We start from the raw sequence: 18,774 nt of genomic DNA, 5'->3' as shown, positions 1-18,774 counted from the left end.
ACGTGACAAATCTAGTGAACGGTGCAGCAAGGCATGGACCACAGTTTGGAACGAGGACGACCACAGAGAGATGCACACAAATTAGCCGTTATAAAGTCAGTAAATTATATCTCTGCTTAGGTATACGGCCACTACAGGAGTGTGGAGTGTAGAAAGTTAGTGAATTATATCTCTGCTTAGGTATACGGCCACTACAGGAGTGTGGAGTGTATAAAGTTAGTAAATGATATCTCTGCTTAGGTATACGGCCACTACAGGAGTGTGGAGTGTAGAAAGTTAGTGAATTATATCTCTGCTTAGGTATACGGCCACTACAGGAGTGTGGAGTGTAGAAAGTTAGTAAATTATATCTCTGCTTAGGTATACGGCCACTACAGGAGTGTGGAGTGTATAAGCCTTTGGCTGTAGAGTTATTACCGGCCAAATTAAATACAGCTTCTGTAGGTAATTGCTGTGTTGAGCATCAGCATGATGAATAATGATGAATATGATGAATTCCTGTTCTGTTCTTTGACTGTATTGAAGTGTCTATTTGTACGTCTCTTAATGTTTTGATGAATTGAACATGGTGGACCCCCTCTTGTAAACAAGTGTAATGCTTCATTATTGGGTCGTCCACTCACAGTTAACAGTCTTTGTATTGAGTTTTGTGCTTGAAATGTACTGTAATTCTGCAAACTGTTAATATATAATTCAATCAATCAATCAATCAATCAATCAGCAGCCACAATAACAGACTTATCTAGCAAATGCCCGGAAAGCTCTACCTTTTTTATTGTATTATACTAAATGTTACTTTTAAATATAGCCTAAGTACTTTTATGTAGTAGGCTACTTCTAAACTAAAATGACACAGTTTAACCTGGTGTTATTTTCATGCATTTTATGTTCCTTTCTATTTGTCATTTCATGTTTTAATTCTCCATTCTTTATTTTAAATGTTTACTTTCTTTTAATTGGGGAAGCCTACATGAATAAGAATGATCACTTTTAACCGTGCTGTGACATCGATGGATCACTCAATTGATAATTGTTTAAGATACAAAATAATGCATGTTTCAAAATGTCCAGTGATAAAAAAAAGGCTCTAAACAGATCTTGTTGAGCTGGTCATTTTGAAAGTAGCTCTCAAGTCAAAAAAGTGTATAGCCCAATAAGCCCATAGCACCCGCTTTGCGTTGAGATCGTGTCGCCACTCTCTTACTAGATTACTCTGGTCTTACTTAAGTAAAAGTGTCAATACTGCAATGTAGAAATACTCTGATCTACAAGCTCATAGCGCGCCACCGAGTGGCGCGCTACGAGCTTGTAGGTCTGCTGTTTTTGAAAAATCGAAGAATGACTGACATAGAAACATAGCTTTTTCAGAAAACTGTCTGATGGTGAAGACATTTTTTGAATCTGATCTCAGGTCAGAATGGGTTAATAAAGTAGAGTACTTAAGTAAATGTACTTTCAGCTGTGTCCCTGTTTAGACAGGGCCTGGTTAACACAGTGCTGTGAGAAGCAGTCCAACGGGAGAATAAACATCACAGCAATTAGTTTTTATTAGATGTTCATGTCAAAAAGGAGCACTTCACCCATTTTCAACCAATTGGTGCTCACTAATGCTCATTATGACATCATTTCTGTCTATTCACTCCGTCAGGTGGGCTGTGGACAGTTGTGTACAGTACACTACAGTATGGAGGTCTATCCACTATTAGAATCATCATAGTTCATGCATGTACTGTATGTCTATTGACGGTGGAGGTCTCTGCTATTAACCCATTCTGAACGGGAACCCGTTTTGGTGTTATCATGTTATGCTTTAGCTATTGAAAAATAGCAGATCTACAAGCTCATACGTGCTCATACGAGCGGCGCGCTACGAGCTTGTAGGTCTGCTATTTTTGAAAAATCTTAGAACGACTGACATTTTTTAGAATCTGATCTCAGGTCAGAATGGGTTAATCAGACCAGTGTGTGTCCAATGGAAACCTCGTATGAATCTGATCTCAGGTCAGAATGGGTTAAAATCATCATAATTTGGAGCGGGCCACCGGCGTGGTGGGTCCGGTTCAATGTTCAATGCCAGCCTGACAGCATGTCTGAACAACCGTTGTTATCAAAATTATTCCCGGGGCGGTTTTCCCTCTGGGCTGTGATGTCATGTGGGTCAACCAATAGGATGTGTCGCCATGTGGGTCAATACATTACATCATCATCAGCTACTCAAGCCCACACTGTTTCTTCAGGAGCATTATTTTCTAGTTAAATGTAATGTTGATAATATGGCACACTGACACTGACTAATAAAAACATACTTGTCAAAAAGGTTGCAGACCACTGCTGTAGAGCAGGGGCTCTCAACCCGTGGGTCACGACGCCAAATTATTTTGGGGGGGTCCCCAAATTATTTAAAAAAAAAAGTTTATTTTTGCAACTGAATGGCTGGAAAATGTAAATGAAGAGTTTACATATAGTACACATACTAGTACATGCATGCACCTAATGATTATATCTGGTTTCAATATATTTATGGTGTATTGTCTCTATAATTATTAAGGTTATTGTAGCAGTCCATTTATATTGGGGTTCGGGAGGGGGCGGGCAAGGGGGGGAGGGGGGTCCCCGAGACGTTGCCAAAGCATTTCCGGGGGTCCCCGGGCCAAAAACCCCCCTGCTGTAGAGCATGGTTGCAAAACGTAAACCCGAGAATATCACTGCACATGAGGAAAGGGTTAAGTTAGATAAATAGTGTGCTCTATACTAACTCACTAGACTAGAGTACTTATACAAAAGCACTAAAGACGATTGTCACGAATGCGCCGAATAATTGTAAGACCGTATACAGAAGTCATTGAAAAGTGCAATTCTGGGTTGAATTTTGAGAAACCACTGCAACCCCGGTCCGTTTTACTGCGCTTAACTTTTCTACTAAAGCCAAATGTTAAATATGTGGACTTGTTGTCGTCACATAATATTTCTACATTGTGGTATTGCTACTTTGTGTGGTCATGCGTCTCTGCGATGCATGACCACAGATAGAACCACAGTCCAGTGAGATGAAAGGAGATCTTTGTCATGCAGCAATGCACAGTCATTCCAGAGGGTCGTGACCTTCTGCACAGCTCCTCCATTCCTTCACACGTACAGGAAAGAACCTTTTTGAAGCCTTTTCCTGCTCAACTCCCAAGCAGCAACAAACAGATCCCAGGTCAGTTCTGTGTTGGGTCAGCGTTCTCGTTCAGCGGGAGAGAGAACAGATACGCGGGAAGAATCGGTTATAACGATTCACAGCGAAGAATCTGACCTATACAACCTAACCTCACAGTGCATCAAAATGTGATGTCCGTTGTGAGCTTGTAAAGCCCCATTCAGACCGAAGAAGCAGAAGCTAGCTTCTGCTTCTTCGGTCTGAATGGGGCTTAAGAGTGGCTAGATTCACTATTCTAAGAGTGTCTAGATTCACTATTCTTTGGGGTTAGCGGTTGGAATCATCACATCACCTTTATCACCATTCTTTATCACCATTCTTGGGCCACGATTCAATAAAGATCACACTTCTTTTTCTGTTTCTGTGATTCATTCTGATGTTGTTTTTGTTTTGTTCATTTTCACTTGTGTTGACTATAAAAAGCAAGGCTTTTGCACACCTACAGGCACCAGGTGCATAGGAGAGGGTACGGTGCCCAACATAAAGGTAGCCTGATGAAGGCCGCATAGGCCCAAACGTTGCTGTTTTTCCTAAAAGTTGGTCACTGCTATTGAAGACTGCAGTGTTTGTTCCTTTTTCACTTGTGTTGACTGCCATAAAAAGTTTAGTCTTTGGAGAGAGGGAAAAATGATGATCAAAGGCATATGAATCCAGGTCCAGGTGGGTTTGGACTAGAGACATTAAAATACACCATAACATATCGGCTTCTTCAGGGTGTGTAATTTCATTCAATGTGTTACAACTGACCTATGATGACTGCAGATTTAGTTGAATCAGATTACTAAAATATGAATTTAATTCAAAAGACTGACTAAAACAAAATGGAATTTCATTCAATAGACTAATCATGACTAAAACCAAATGGAATTTTATTTAATAGACTATCAACATTTGCTGTCAAAATGAACACTGAAATACATTTCGGCTAATGTACATCAAATTAGTCAAAGCATTGATTTATTGATTGAGTGACCTTTCAAAAGTCACTTGTTGTTTTGTGTTTTTGTGGATTGTGTGTTTAGTTTCTACTCCCTCCTGACTCCTGTTGTGACTGACTGACAGAGTGACTGAGTTATCGTCCTAGTCTAGTCTTGTTTGCCTTGTCCGATGTTTTTCTTTTCTCTTTCTTCGGACTGCGCCCAGGGGCCAGTGTAAAACTATGAACCTAGGGGACTCAGAACTTAAGAGAAGCTGTGAAGCATCCTAAAGCAGGGGTTCCCAAACTTTTTCATGTCAAGTACCCCCAACACTAATTATCCCACGGACCCCCATTTGAAAAGACATGCCATAAGAGAAGACTTTTACAGCTCTAGCAGTGATTCTCAACCCGTTTCATTTCAAGGACCCCCAGTTTGACGTGCATTAGTCTACAGACCACTAATTAATAGCATTTCTATCTCTGGGACCCCCAATTTATATTGTAAAATCAATGCTAATTAAACTCAGAGTGTACAAATGGAACCAAATGGGTTCCATTTGTACACTCTCTGAGTTACAGACCCATAAGGGTCCATTTGGTTCCAAACTATCATTTAGCTGGGGACCCCCTGGAACTCCCTCAGGTACCCCTGGGGGTCCCCACTTTGGGAACCACTGTCCTAAAGGAGTGAGTGGGGGGCTAGGCTAGTTATGGACAGGATAGTGACCTTAGAGTGAGGGAGGACAGCTGCTGTCGGAGACAACAATGTGTTCTTCTTGGTCAAACGTGTGCTCAGGCCAGGGGTTTGAATCCCGCATGCCTCCGTTAGTTAGAGCTGAACCAACACTCCTGATATGCCGACCACCCCCACTGACAAAACCACCAGGAATTTACACTACAGCAGCAAACCCAGCTGTACCAATACGGGGTGCCAGCCAGTCCACACGGGGTTAATTAACAGCACACACAGGGTGGGATTGGCTGCTGGGGGGAGGGAGGGAGGGGAGGGGGTGTGGGGGAAGGGGGGGGTCTTTTGATATCCCCTCTCTGGTCATTCATGTTGACATTCAGTGGTGGAGCAAGTATTCAATTTGGTTACTTAAAATATCAATACTGTATGTAAAAAATACTCTGTTGCAAGTATATGTTTATGTTTATTGAAGGATCCCCATTAGAGACACATGACTGCAGCCTCTAGTCCTGTATAGAGCGTCGCAGTCCCGCCCCCTTTCATGACGACGCCAGGCCCAGGAAATGAATCCCAATGCATTTTCCCCCCATAGACATTTAAAAACGTATTTATTTAAAGACCTTTTAAGCCAACTCTTGTCGTGACAATTAATCATGACGACACACACAATATTTTGGACCAAACAAATAATTACAAAGAAGAAAAACAACGAAAAAAAAGTGTTGTAACCTTGCCGTTTTTTTCTACTTTCTAATTCTTTTAGACAACAGTTGGCTTTGTCCGCGGCGTAAACGTCTTTAAATAAATACTTTCTAGTCTATGAGGAAAATGAACGGGGATTTATTTTCCGGGTCTCTCGAGCGGGGGGCGGGACTGCGACGCTCTATAGGGGTCCTGTATAAAGTCCAGAATTCAAAAATTACTATTTTACTAAGTATTGGTATCAAAATATTCTTAAAGGGATATTTCACTTTCATTTTTTTTGTCATTTTATCGTCTACTCAGGCTTATTTGGACACAAACAGACAGTTTTTAAGTTGCTCAATTCAGTATTTAGATATTTGATATACATTTTAGCTGCCCCGTCCCCTTATTACAAACCCATTGCTTCAACTTGCTCCAACTTCAAACTCCCTTTTAACCATGATAGCTTCATCAAAGACACCTGTCCTTTTTTCTAGTGGTTAGTAGTTAGTAGTCTACTGTGGCTGTATATGGAAGATGTTCTGTTAGTAGTCTACTGTGGCTGTATATGGAAGATGTTCTGTTAGTAGTCTACTGTGACTGTATATGGAAGAAGTTCTGTCTGTTAGTAGTCTACTGTGACTTTATATGGAATATGTTGTGTGTAAGTTAGTAGTGTACTGTGGCTGTATATGGAAGATGTTATGTAGTAAGTTAGTAGTCTACTGTGGCTGTATATGGAAGATGTTCTGTCTGTTAGTAGTCTACTGTGGCTGTATATGGAAGATGTTGTGTGTAAGTTAGTAGTCTACTGTGGCTGTATATGGAAGATGTTCTGTGTAAGTTAGTAGTCTACTGTGGCTGTATATGGAAGATGTTATGTAGTAAGTTAGTAGTCTACTGTGGCTGTATATGGAAGATGTTCTGTAGTAAGTTAGTAGTCTACTGTGGCTGTATATGGAAGATGTTCTGTAGTAAGTTAGTAGTCTACTGTGGCTGTATATGGAAGATGTTCTGTAGTAAGTTAGTAGTCTACTGTGACTGTAAATGGAATATGTTCTGTAGTAAGTTAGTAGTCTACTGTGACTGTAAATGGAATATGTTCTGTAGTAAGTTAGTAGTCTACTGTGGCTGTATATGGAATATGTTCTGTAGTAAGTTAGTAGTCTACTGTGGCTGTATATGGAAGATGTTCTGTAGTAAGTTAGTAGTCTACTGTGGCTGTATGGAAGATGTTCTGTTAGTAGTCTACTGTGGCTGTATATGGAAGATGTTCTGTGTAAGTTAGTAGTCTACTGTGGCTGTATATGGAAGATGTTCTGTCTAAGTTAGTAGTCTACTGTGGCTGTATATGGAAGATGTTCTGTAGTAAGTTAGTAGTCTACTGTGGCTGTAAATGGAATATGTTCTGTAGTAAGTTAGTAGTCTACTGTGGCTGTATATGGAAGATGTTCTGTGTAAGTTAGTAGTCTACTGTGGCTGTATATGGAATATGTTCTGTGTAAGTTAGTAGTCTACTGTGGCTGTATATGGAAGATGTTCTGTAGTAAGTTAGTAGTCTACTGTGGCTGTATATGACAGATGTTCTGTGTAAGTTAGTAGTCTACTGTGGCTGTATATGGAAGATGTTATGTGTAAGTTAGTAGTCTACTGTGGCTGTATATGGAAGATGTTCTGTAGTAAGTTAGTAGTCTACTGTGGCTGTATATGGAAGATGTTCTGTGTAAGTTAGTAGTCTACTGTGGCTGTATATGGAAGATGTTCTGTAGTAAGTTAGTAGTCTACTGTGGCTGTATATGGAAGATGTTCTGTTAGTAGTCTACTGTGACTGTATATGGAAGATGTTCTGTAGTAAGTTAGTAGTCTACTGTGGCTGTATATGGAAGATGTTCTGTAGTAAGTTAGTAGTCTACTGTGGCTGTATATGGAAGATGTTCTGTAGTAAGTTAGTAGTCTACTGTGGCTGTATATGGAAGATGTTCTGTAGTAAGTTAGTAGTCTACTGTGGCTGTATATGGAAGATGTTCTGTAGTAAGTTAGTAGTCTACTGTGGCTGTATATGGAAGATGTTCTGTGTAAGTTAGTAGTCTACTGTGACTGTATATGGAAGATGTTGTGTGTAAGTTAGTAGTCTACTGTGGCTGTATATGGAAGATGTTCTGTAGTAAGTTAGTAGTCTACTGTGGCTGTATATGGAAGATGTTCTGTGTAAGTTAGTAGTCTACTGTGGCTGTATATGGAAGATGTTCTGTAGTAAGTTAGTAGTCTACTGTGGCTGTATATGGAAGATGTTCTGTTAGTAGTCTACTGTGGCTGTATATGGAAGATGTTCTGTAGTAAGTTAGTAGTCTACTGTGGCTGTATATGGAAGATGTTCTGTGTAAGTTAGTAGTCTACTGTGGCTGTATATGGAAGATGTTCTGTAGTAAGTTAGTAGTCTACTGTGGCTGTATATGGAAGATGTTCTGTAGTAAGTTAGTAGTCTACTGTGGCTGTATATGGAAGATGTTCTGTAGTAAGTTAGTAGTCTACTGTGGCTGTATATGGAAGATGTTCTGTGTAAGTTAGTAGTCTACTGTGACTGTATATGGAAGATGTTGTGTGTAAGTTAGTAGTCTACTGTGGCTGTATATGGAAGATGTTCTGTAGTAAGTTAGTAGTCTACTGTGGCTGTATATGGAAGATGTTCTGTAGTAAGTTAGTAGTCTACTGTGGCTGTATATGGAAGATGTTCTGTGTAAGTTGGTAGTCTACTGTGGCTGTATGGAAGATGTTCTGTCTGTTAGTAGTCTACTGTGGCTGTATATGGAAGATGTTCTGTCTGTTAGTAGTCTACTGTGGCTGTATATGGAAGATGTTCTGTAGTAAGTTAGTAGTCTACTGAGGCTGTATATGGAAGATGTTGTGTGTAAGTTAGTAGTCTACTGTGGCTGTATATGACAGATGTTCTGTGTAAGTTAGTAGTCTACTGTGGTTGTATATGGAAGATGTTCTGTCTAAGTTAGTAGTCTACTGTGGCTGTATATGGAAGATGTTGTGTGTAAGTTAGTAGTCTACTGAGGCTGTATATGGAAGATGTTCAGTGTAAGTTAGTAGTCTACTGTAGCTGTATATGACAGATGTTCTGTGTAAGTTAGTAGTCTACTGTGGCTGTATTTATGGAAGATGTTCTGTAGTAAGTTAGTAGTCTACTGTGGCTGTATATGGAAGATGTTCTGTTAGTAGTCTACTGTGGCTGTATATGGAAGATGTTCTGTAGTAAGTTAGTAGTCTACTGTGGCTGTATATGGAAGATGTTGTGTCTAAGTTAGTAGTCTACTGTGGCTGTATATGGAAGATGTTGTGTCTAAGTTAGTAGTCTACTGTGGCTGTATATGGAAGATGTTGTGTGTAAGTTAGTAGTCTACTGTGGCTGTAGATGGAAGATGTTTTGTGTAAGTTAGTAGTCTACTGTGGCTGTATATGGAAGATGTTGTGTCTGAAGCGTTAAAAGCCAAGGAGAACGTTACAATACTAATTCACCATCAAGCAGCCTGCTCTGCACCGAATGTCACATGATAGAACAGCACACACAGCTCCGTAAGGGAGTGGTTGCACCAAAAAAATGAAATCAGCATTAAAAAAAATTGATTATATACTGTAGATTATATAAAATCACACCCGTGTGAACTGAGTGGTGACCTGGACGGAGACCTGTGCTCCGAGGAGACTATTTTTTCCACATTGGCCTTTGACCCAGTTTGTGTAAACCCTGGCCATGATGTTTCTATTATAGCCCTTTATATTTCTGTTTTGTAATGCATGATTGCCTCTTGTATGCCTTGTTGTGTTATCCGTTTGTCCTTTTTTAATTTTTTAATTTTGACCTTGTAGGCCTATTGCACTTTGGCCAAACTTCTTCAAATTCATAACATCTATTTTAAGCCATGCACCTGAAATCATAAGGAAGAAGTATACGCTTATGACTATGTATAAAGTGACTATAATATGACCATGGCACTTCTCCAAAGGAAACACGGATGGAGAGAGAACAGCAGTATAATGAAGGAAGTGGAGGAGCTAAATAAATCCTGACTCGATGTTTGATGTTATAATCTGAAGACTATCACAATATGTACACTGTACTTTATAATATACCACTGGTTCTTAGGCCTGTCACAGTTATTAGCTACATAATCGTCTATAATCACAATTATTTGAGATAATCGTAATTGGGACATTCTGCAATATAATTGAGTACTTTTGTTACTTTAAAGGACAACTTTAGTTTTTTTCAACCAAGGTTCATGCTTTAGGTTGTTATTAGAGAAAGTAAAAGATGAGTGTTGTTGTTTTTTTCATTTGCTGCTTTCTTTCGTTTTAGGGATTTTAGCTGTTTTTGACAGGGGGGCATTAGAGCATGGGGCTAAATATGTATTTTTTTACAACATTGTATAGCGATTTCTTTTTTTATTATTTACTATAGTCCTACTAGACCCCAAGAAATTACATCTGGCCACAAAAGATCACGAGATCTATACTGACTGTGTCAAACTGACATATTGAGCCTATGAGCCCCCAGTAGGCTACCTTCATATCCAGCATTTAGTAGTATATACATTTCGACACCAATGCTTTTGTATCAAGTTAAAAAAACTTTGAATACAGAACTTTATTTACCAAGCCTTATACATTGCGGTATCGGCTACTTTTACTCAAGTCCAACAACGGGAGCACTTATCCCACCACTATACACTATCCATTCTACTACAGGTTTTATTTTAGCGTAGTAGAGGAGCTCCTAGCTTCCCAACCATCTCCCAGTAGAACAGAGTCACACAATAGGCCTCTGTGTGCAGCGGAGCCGAGCAGAGGGCCCTTGGAATGCTGCGAGATGGCAGGGCAGGGGCAGCCGGGATAGCCCGCCCCGCCCAGCCCCGACTGACCGACCGCCACACTGGGTGGGTGATGAGGAGGGGGGGGGGGGGGGGGGGAAGGTATGGGGGGGATGGGTGGGGGGTTGGCGGTGGTCAGGGGGTCGGGGGAATGGGAAGAGATGGTGACGAAGAGAGAGAGAGAGAGGGACAGAGAGAGAGACAGAGAGAGAGGGAGGGGGTTTGTGGACTGTACGAGGCTCCAGGGGTCTAGAGGGTGTCTAGGTTTTGGGCACAGTGTCCGCCTGGTCTGCCGTACGTCCACACAGACTATATTACAGACACACAGTGGTGTCTGTCTGACCCATAGCCCTATTCAGGGGAAAAGGCCCGCTCTACTCAGGACAGTTTTATATAGTTTCAGGCGTGTGCTGCGGGTGCAGATTCCAAAAGAACACATAGAAAATGAGTTAAATCCGCACTTCCAGTCGAGTAAGAGTCTTTATTAATAAAGATAGTGCTCCGCAGCAGCAGTCATACCATCGTCAGTGTCAATTTGACACTGACGAAGGCCTGCGAGCCGAAACGCGCAGGCCTTCGTCTCGTTTTTCAGTTAGTTTTAGTTAACTATTATAACCTTGACACAGACACACAGTGTGTGTCTTCCCCGTCGTTCACCCCCCCTCTCCTTCATGAAACGCCACCGGGTGAACAGCTGACTTTACTACCTGTCTGACGACGTACCACCCAACACCACGTGACCATATAGTAACCATAGCAACTCATCGAGCTGTCTAACCTGTCACCAACACTCTCTTCTAAAGGAACCGTAAGGCACTTTGGTTTGGCATGATGTCGCTAAATCAATCGTTTTAATATACCCTGCTTAATAAATGAACAAAACGGAGAAGTGAGTTCTGGCAGTACATTTCTCCGCTTTTAGCCTCTCGATGGCTTAATAAGTTTGTCACCATACAGAGGGGGTTCCCCTCTGTGTATGAACGGAATCCATTTGTACACTCTCAGAGCAATGGAGGTCCTTGAAATAAAAATAAAGGTTTGATAACTACTACGATACACTAAATGGAACAGAGGCAGAGCCTTCATTAGTATCATTGGTAACACCTGTGAAGGAAGAGGCCCATTTCTTCCCAATATGGCTGCTGTGCATAGAGCTATTAGAGCCCACACAGCTACTGTCTGGCTTTGAGCCCACTCTCATGGTTCTGATGCTTGGCCATCAGAACCAAGTATTGTTCTGTAGTCCATTTGCTGCACTAAATGGTTAAATGTATGATATCTCTGCTGTCCGGAGGAAACATCATAACTTCAAAATGTTCATTTTTGAGGAAATGAAAAAGTTTTTAAAGGAAATTTATAAAACCTTATTTTTTTTTAAACGATGCAATACTGCCTCATCAAAGTTGGTGTTGTGACTTCAGATATTGTCAATTACTTTCATGAGAAGGAGAAAGGTGGTGGAGTTTTAGCAGACAGTTTGAGGGTCCAATGGAGTTAAGAGGTTTTGTCCAATGCGTTTTTTACTACTTTCCATTGGTTCAATATTTTCGAAACAACACACAGACGTAAAGGGTGTTCAATAGCACTGATTTATGGAAAAAAAAATAAAAAAACGCAAAAATGGAGTTATGAGGTTTCCTGTCTCTGTCGGGTGGAAACCAATATGTCCAAAACAGGTCAGGATTCTAATTCAAGAACAGCAAAAGTAGCAGACCTACAAGCTCGTATAGTTGCCCTATAGCTAAGTATAGGGCATTGATTTCGCGCACACACACACACACACACACACACACACACACACACACACACACACACACACACACACACACACACAGTTAGAATATGGATATAAGAGGTTTCTGCCCGACGGCAACACTATGAGTGTCACTGACTGAAGAAAGTAGCAATGATCAGCTAGCTGCCTTAATGACCTCCATTAGTGTACCCAGAATTCTACTGTACACTTCAATGCCCTCTCACCAGATACTGTACATCATTATAGTGTACCCAGAATTATACTGTACACTTCAATGCCCTCTCACCAGATACTGTACATCATTATAGTGTACCCAGAATTATACTGTACACTTCAACGTCCTCTCACCAGATACTGTACATCATTCCAAAGCTATACTATAATATCATTCTGTCGTCGTCCTCCCCAAACTCAACTCAATTCAATTCAATTCAAAGGCCTTTGTGTGTGTGTGTGTATGTGTGTGTGTCCGTCCGTCCGTGCGTGTGTGATGTATCTCTAGTCCCTGCCAGGGTCGTGTCACAGTGTCACCGAAATGGAGGAATGTGAATGAGCGTCAATTTGGCAAAGAGGGAGGAATTCCATTTAGCCTCAGTGACACATAGCCAATGGGCTGTAGCCTTTTCATTTAGCCTCAGTGACACATGGCCAATGGGCTGTAGCCTTTTCATTTAGCCTCAGTGACACATAGCCAATGGGCTGTAGCCTTTTCATTTAGCCTCAGTGACACACGGCCAATGAGCTGTAGCCTTTTCATTTAGCCTCAGTGACACATAGCCAATGGGCTGTAGCCTTTTCATTTAGCCTCAGTGACACATAGCCAATGGCCTGTAGCCTTTTCATTTAGCCTCAGTGACACATAGCCAATGGGCTGTAGCCTTTTCATTTAGCCTCAGTGACACATAGCCAATGGGCTTTAGCCTTTTCATTTAGCCTCAGTGACACATACATAGCCAATGGCCTGTAGCCTTTTCATTTAGCCTCAGTGACACATAGCCAATGGGCTGTAGCCTTTTCATTTAGCCTCAGTGACACATACATAGCCAATGGCCTGTAGCCTTTTCTTATTAAATGTGTATTAAGAGTGTCTGCCCTGAGACTGGGAGGTTGGGGTTCCATCCCCGACCGGGTCATACCAAAGACTGTAAAAATGGGACCCAATGCTTCCCTGCTTGGCATTCAGCATCAAGGGTTGGATTGGGGGTAAGTCCCTGCGACATACTAGCGTCATGTCCAGGGGGTGTACTTGTACATCAAGCTGCCTCACGCTACAGAAACAGGAGATAGGCTCCTGCCCCTATGGGCCTCATGGCTCGGCAAGGCTATACTTATACTTACTCATGTATTAAATGATGCATTAAATCTCTGAAATGGATTTAACTGTGGCTAATAAGGGCTTCTGCAGTCACCATTCAGCGCACTGCAGCTCTGCTCAATAGAATCTGATCACCATAAAGGCAATCTAAAGTTTCGTAGACTCGACTGAAACTGGAAACTGAGCACATTAAGATGTTTTTCTTGTGTGTGTGCGGTGTGTGTGTGTGTGTGTGTGTGTGTGTGTGTGTGTGTGATATATTACAAACTTAGCTCATACAACGTATAAATTGATCCTGGCAGTCCATGATCTTCATTTACAGATGCCAATATTTTGGTTTGGTTTCTATTTCAATTGTATTCTAACCCGTACAGTACTTTGGGTGACCTGGTTATTTTAAATGTGCTTTTATAAATATATGTCGTGTTGAGTTTAGTAGAGATGCAGTACAGTGATCTATTTACAGTACAGTGGTCTATATATGTATGGAGTCTGTAGATGCGTACTGCATCTAATGTTCTATATTATATACAGTACAGTGGTTTATAGATACAGTACAGAGGTCTATAGATGCAGCACAGTAGTCTAGATTCACAGTGGTCTCCTACAGATAGATGAAGTACAGTGGCATATATACAGTACAGTGGTCTATACAGTACAGTGATATCTAGATGCAGAACAGTGGTCTCCTACAGATGGATAAAGTACAGTGGTATAGAAACAGTACAGTGGTCTCATGCAGCTATAGATACAATAAAGTTGTCTCATTTTTACAATAGGCGGAAATTACACATGTGTACTGCATGTATAAATTAAAACTGCATGGTTCTTGCCCAAAACTGCATGAGATTGGCATAAATGTGGCATGTAACCCATTTCCATTCACATTGAAGTGATGGATGGAAAATGTAGGCATGACAAATAGAAATAGAAACCTGAGGTCGTCTGGAATCAAATGGTATCTCTATCTTTGGTCTATCTCTAAATTTGAGCGTGCCACAGCCTGGCCAGATAATTCTACAGGTGAATTCCCAGCCTCTGCCTCCATAGACATACGCGCTGGGGCGTGTGTTCTCGGGAAGGGGCAAAGCTTTCACGGGATTCCTTACGAAGCATATATAGTGGAAGCATGAGCTGTGCGTCACAGAGCGGATGTTCTGGTCTGACCCAGAAATGACCCGCTGATTGGCCAGTAGTCACTTGAGTGGCAGCATGTCTCAATGTGATTTTACTGGTTGAATAAAGGTTAAATAAAAAATAAAAATAAATGGCGTAGCGTGCCTTCCACACTTCCACCCGTCGACACACATGGATCCAATTAACTGCAGCGGCCAATGAGACATCTAATTGTTTTTTTGAGGGGCACTAGCCCCATCTATGTCCAGCTTTGAGGGTGTGTGTAAACACAAACATTGTCCTAACACAAACATTAAATGCCATTTATAATGAATGGCCAGTTTTACGTCACTGTCCCAACACAAAAATTAAATGTCATTGACAATGAATGGCCAGCTCTGAGTGTTTGCGTAAACACAAACATTGCGTAAACACAAACATCGAAGACGAAGGTGAGGACGCAAATCATAATGAGGCCCGAATGAGATGATGAATTATGATGTATGATGATAAGAGCGCCCCTTACTTCACACAGGTGTGATTTTTTTTGCCTGCCTCAGTCAATTGATTGCCATGGCAACCTCACACCTGCCGTTTGATTACTTAAAATCCCAGTCAGTTTGCACTCTTCAGACACAAGCAGACAGACAGATACAAGCAGACAGACAGATACAAGCAGACAGACAGACACAAGCTGACAGACAGATACAAGCAGACAGACAGATACAAGCAGACAGACAGACACAAGCTGACAGACAGATACAAGCAGACAGACAGATACAAGCAGACAGACAGATACAGAGATCTCCATATACAGTATATGGGCACAAAAGGGAGATGATTAAAACGGGTGCTATGACAACGCATACAGGTTCCCAACTTGCATCGTTTCCAAGTAGGCCGGTGGCCGACAGGCACAGGTGGTCTAGTCCCTTGAAATACATAATTATCCCTTATTTGGAAAGTAAAAGGCGTGTCCCATATTGAAATGACACACTTATTATTTGGGAATATCAATCAATCGACACAGATCTTACAAGTTCAAACAGCTCATATACATAATATAGGCTCAGTGGTGTAAAGTAACTATAAGGCGCGATTCATATACTCCTATTTTATAGCCGAATAAAAGTCGCTTCGGCTCTGTAGAGCCTACAATGTGACGTCATTTGAGGTTCCGTGGTGCGGGTACCGTCCTAAAGTCGACTCTTCGGTGCTACTGTAAATTTCTGACAAGTCGAAATAATTTTGGCACTACTAGCGGTAAAATAGGAGTATGAATCGGCCCTAAGTACTGTACATGTATATGTACTGTACTTAAGTAACATTTCCAGGTACTCCCCCCCTCCCCTCCCCAGAGTATATAGATGTGGGGTTCAAGTGGTTGAAAGGATGGCTAAAAGGATAACACAAAACAAGTCCTGGGGACTGGTTTCCATTTTGGTGTCCTAGACCTGTACGTGCCCGTCGCAGTCGGCCAGCGGCCTACGTGGGAACGATGCAACTTGGGAACCTAATGATATACGTTGTCATAGCACCCGTTTTAACTGTCAGCCGGTGTCCCACATGGAGATCTGTGTATGTGTGTGTGTGAGTGTGTGAGTGTGTGAGTGTGTGAGTGTGTGTGTGTGTGTGTGTGTGTGTGTGTTAAGACTGCAAAATGAAAAGTGTACTTGGCAATCAATTGGGCCCACTGGCAGAGCCTGATTGATTGACCCTCAATTGGCTGAGGCAGAGGCTGGAAATTGCACAGGTGAAAGGAGTTGGCCTCATTAGATTAGGCCCACTGGCAGATCCTGACCAGGTGAAAGGAGTTGGCCTCATATTAGGCCCACTGGCAGAGCCTGGCCAGAGCCTTTTGCGGTGGTTCTGGAGAACCGTGGGTCTAACCGACTCGATACCTGGCAGTAGTCGGTGGGTCAAACGGTTCTCGAGTTACGTGCATCACAACCGTACACACACGTACACACGTACGTACGCACACACGCACGCACGCACGCACGTACGCACGCACACACACAGAGACGTGGCACATTTATAGTAGGATGTACAACAGTATAGTTGACAACCCCAACCCCACTAGGTCTATAAGCCATTCTGACCTGAGATCAGATTCATACGAGGTTTCCACCGGACACACACTGCTCTGATTAACCAATTCTGACCTGAGATCAGATTCTAAAAATGTCAGTCGCTCTTCGATTTTTCTAAAATAGCAGACCTACAAGCTCGTAGCGCGCCACTCGGTGGCGCGCTATGAGCTTGTAGATCTGCTATTTTTCAATAGCTAAAGCATAACATGATGCCAAACACCAAAATGGGTGCCCGGTCAGAATGGGATAAGCCGAGGCATTTCTTCAGAGCCGAATCAAAGCCCACCCTCCCAGACCCAACCGCTGTGTTTCTCTTCCTGTGTGAGACCAGAAATGGGGGTGGGCTGGTTGAGGTGGGGTGGGGTGGGGTGGGGTGGGCTGGTTGAGGTGGGGTGAGGTGGGGTGGGGTGGGGTGGGGTGGGGTTGGGTTGAGTTGGGAGGTAAAGTTTGTGCAGCCCCGGGCCGGATGGTGTGGGGCGGCAGGAGACTGGGGAGGAGGCGACTGAGGAGGGGGGGGGGGATTTCTCACAAGATGGAGGCAGAAAGGGGGACAAAGCTGGCATTCATTGAGCCCAGGAATGGAAAACATTTTCTCCTTGAAAACAGAGAAGCTACACCCAGCCGGGGCAGAGCGGAGGTATAGCGACTGGAGAAGAGGCCATGGGTTATATAGCCTGCCCTGTAACCCTTCTGAGGAGACACGTGACCTTTAGAGCAGGGGTCTTCAAGGTCTCTTTTCAGGCCTAGGACCCCTTAGCCGAGAGAGATATGAAGCATGCAGGGACCCCTTAGAGAGATATGAAGCATGCAGGGACCCCTTAGAGAGAGAGATATGAAGCATGCAGGGACCCACTACATACTGGATTCATGTTAAATGTGTGTTTTCAGACATTTCAACACTTAATTAAAGGAGAATTCCATACTAGGCTTTCTTACCTTTATTTGTAGTCGTTACGTCCCCACCAAAGAGGTCCAGGTGTTATTTTGTGCAAAAGCACATTAGCCCTCAACAAATTGCATTGAATTGCATTGGGCTATGGGGTGTTGTGCTAATTTGCTTATTTCCATCGCTCAAAAATAAAAAATAATTGTATATATCCTCTCTTTATAATGTAAATAGTATCCCAAGCGGCACAATTTACTACTTATTTAGATGGAAATAAGCGAATTAGCACAACAACCCAACCCCCATTGAGGGATTATGGTAGGGGAAATAATGCACTTTTGCACAAAATAACACCTGGGCCTCTTTGGTGGGGACAACAACTACAAATAAAGAAAGCCTTCTAGTATGGCATTCTCCTTTAAACCCTTAATACTTTGTGAACTTGAGCTTTGGCTCGGTGTTTGGTCTGCTCTTCTTTTCCCTGTACATCAAACATCTTCAAAGAAAATAGCAGATCTACAAGCTTGTAGATCTGCTATTTCTGGCTAATGTGATAGAAAGATGAATTGCCCAGTTGACATACTGTACTAATGAACCTGACTTCGACCTTGACATGGACCACTTTCAATTTGGCGTCATGTCATGGGAGTTTTAGTTTTTCTGTGTATAACCTTTTACCCCACGATTTTTTCACCCAGTGCCATTTTGCCTAAACTGTAATCCTGGGTGCTACACTCAAACTGGGGAGAGCCCCTAACTGAGCTAATGCTTCCTTCAATGCGTGAGGAGTGAGCAGGCCGCTTCTTATCACCTGACAGGGGGGGAGCTTCCACCCAACGCGTGGAAGGAACCAGTTCCTTTCCCCTCCATCAGACGCCCCGGCTGGCCAGGGGGAGGCAGTTTAGAGACCAGGATCACTGCATGTTTTTTGTGAGGGTATACCTACGCTGCTATAGGGGACACGGAGAGAACATGCTGATGACACGGAGGAGAGAACACACCCCCAGCGCCCACAGTGTCCCCGGCGGGAATCGAACCCGGGACCTTGTAGCTGTGAGGCGCTACCGACTGCACCATAGATATTAAAAAAATAGATGCAGTTTGTTGGAGCGATGTGTGTTGAAGGAGGGGCGGAAGACTTTTACACATGGGGAAGGAAGTACGCCGGAAGTGTGGATTCTGGAAGGCACGTTACTGTACGTCACGCTGCCACTCAAGTGATTACTGGCCAATCACAGCGC

The sequence above is a fragment of the Protomyctophum bolini genome (assembly GCF_963924005.1).
Source record: "Protomyctophum bolini genome assembly, chromosome: 5".
NCBI classification, from domain to species: Eukaryota; Metazoa; Chordata; class Actinopteri; order Myctophiformes; family Myctophidae; genus Protomyctophum; species Protomyctophum bolini.
Note: the sequence above shows the minus strand (reverse complement) of the source record.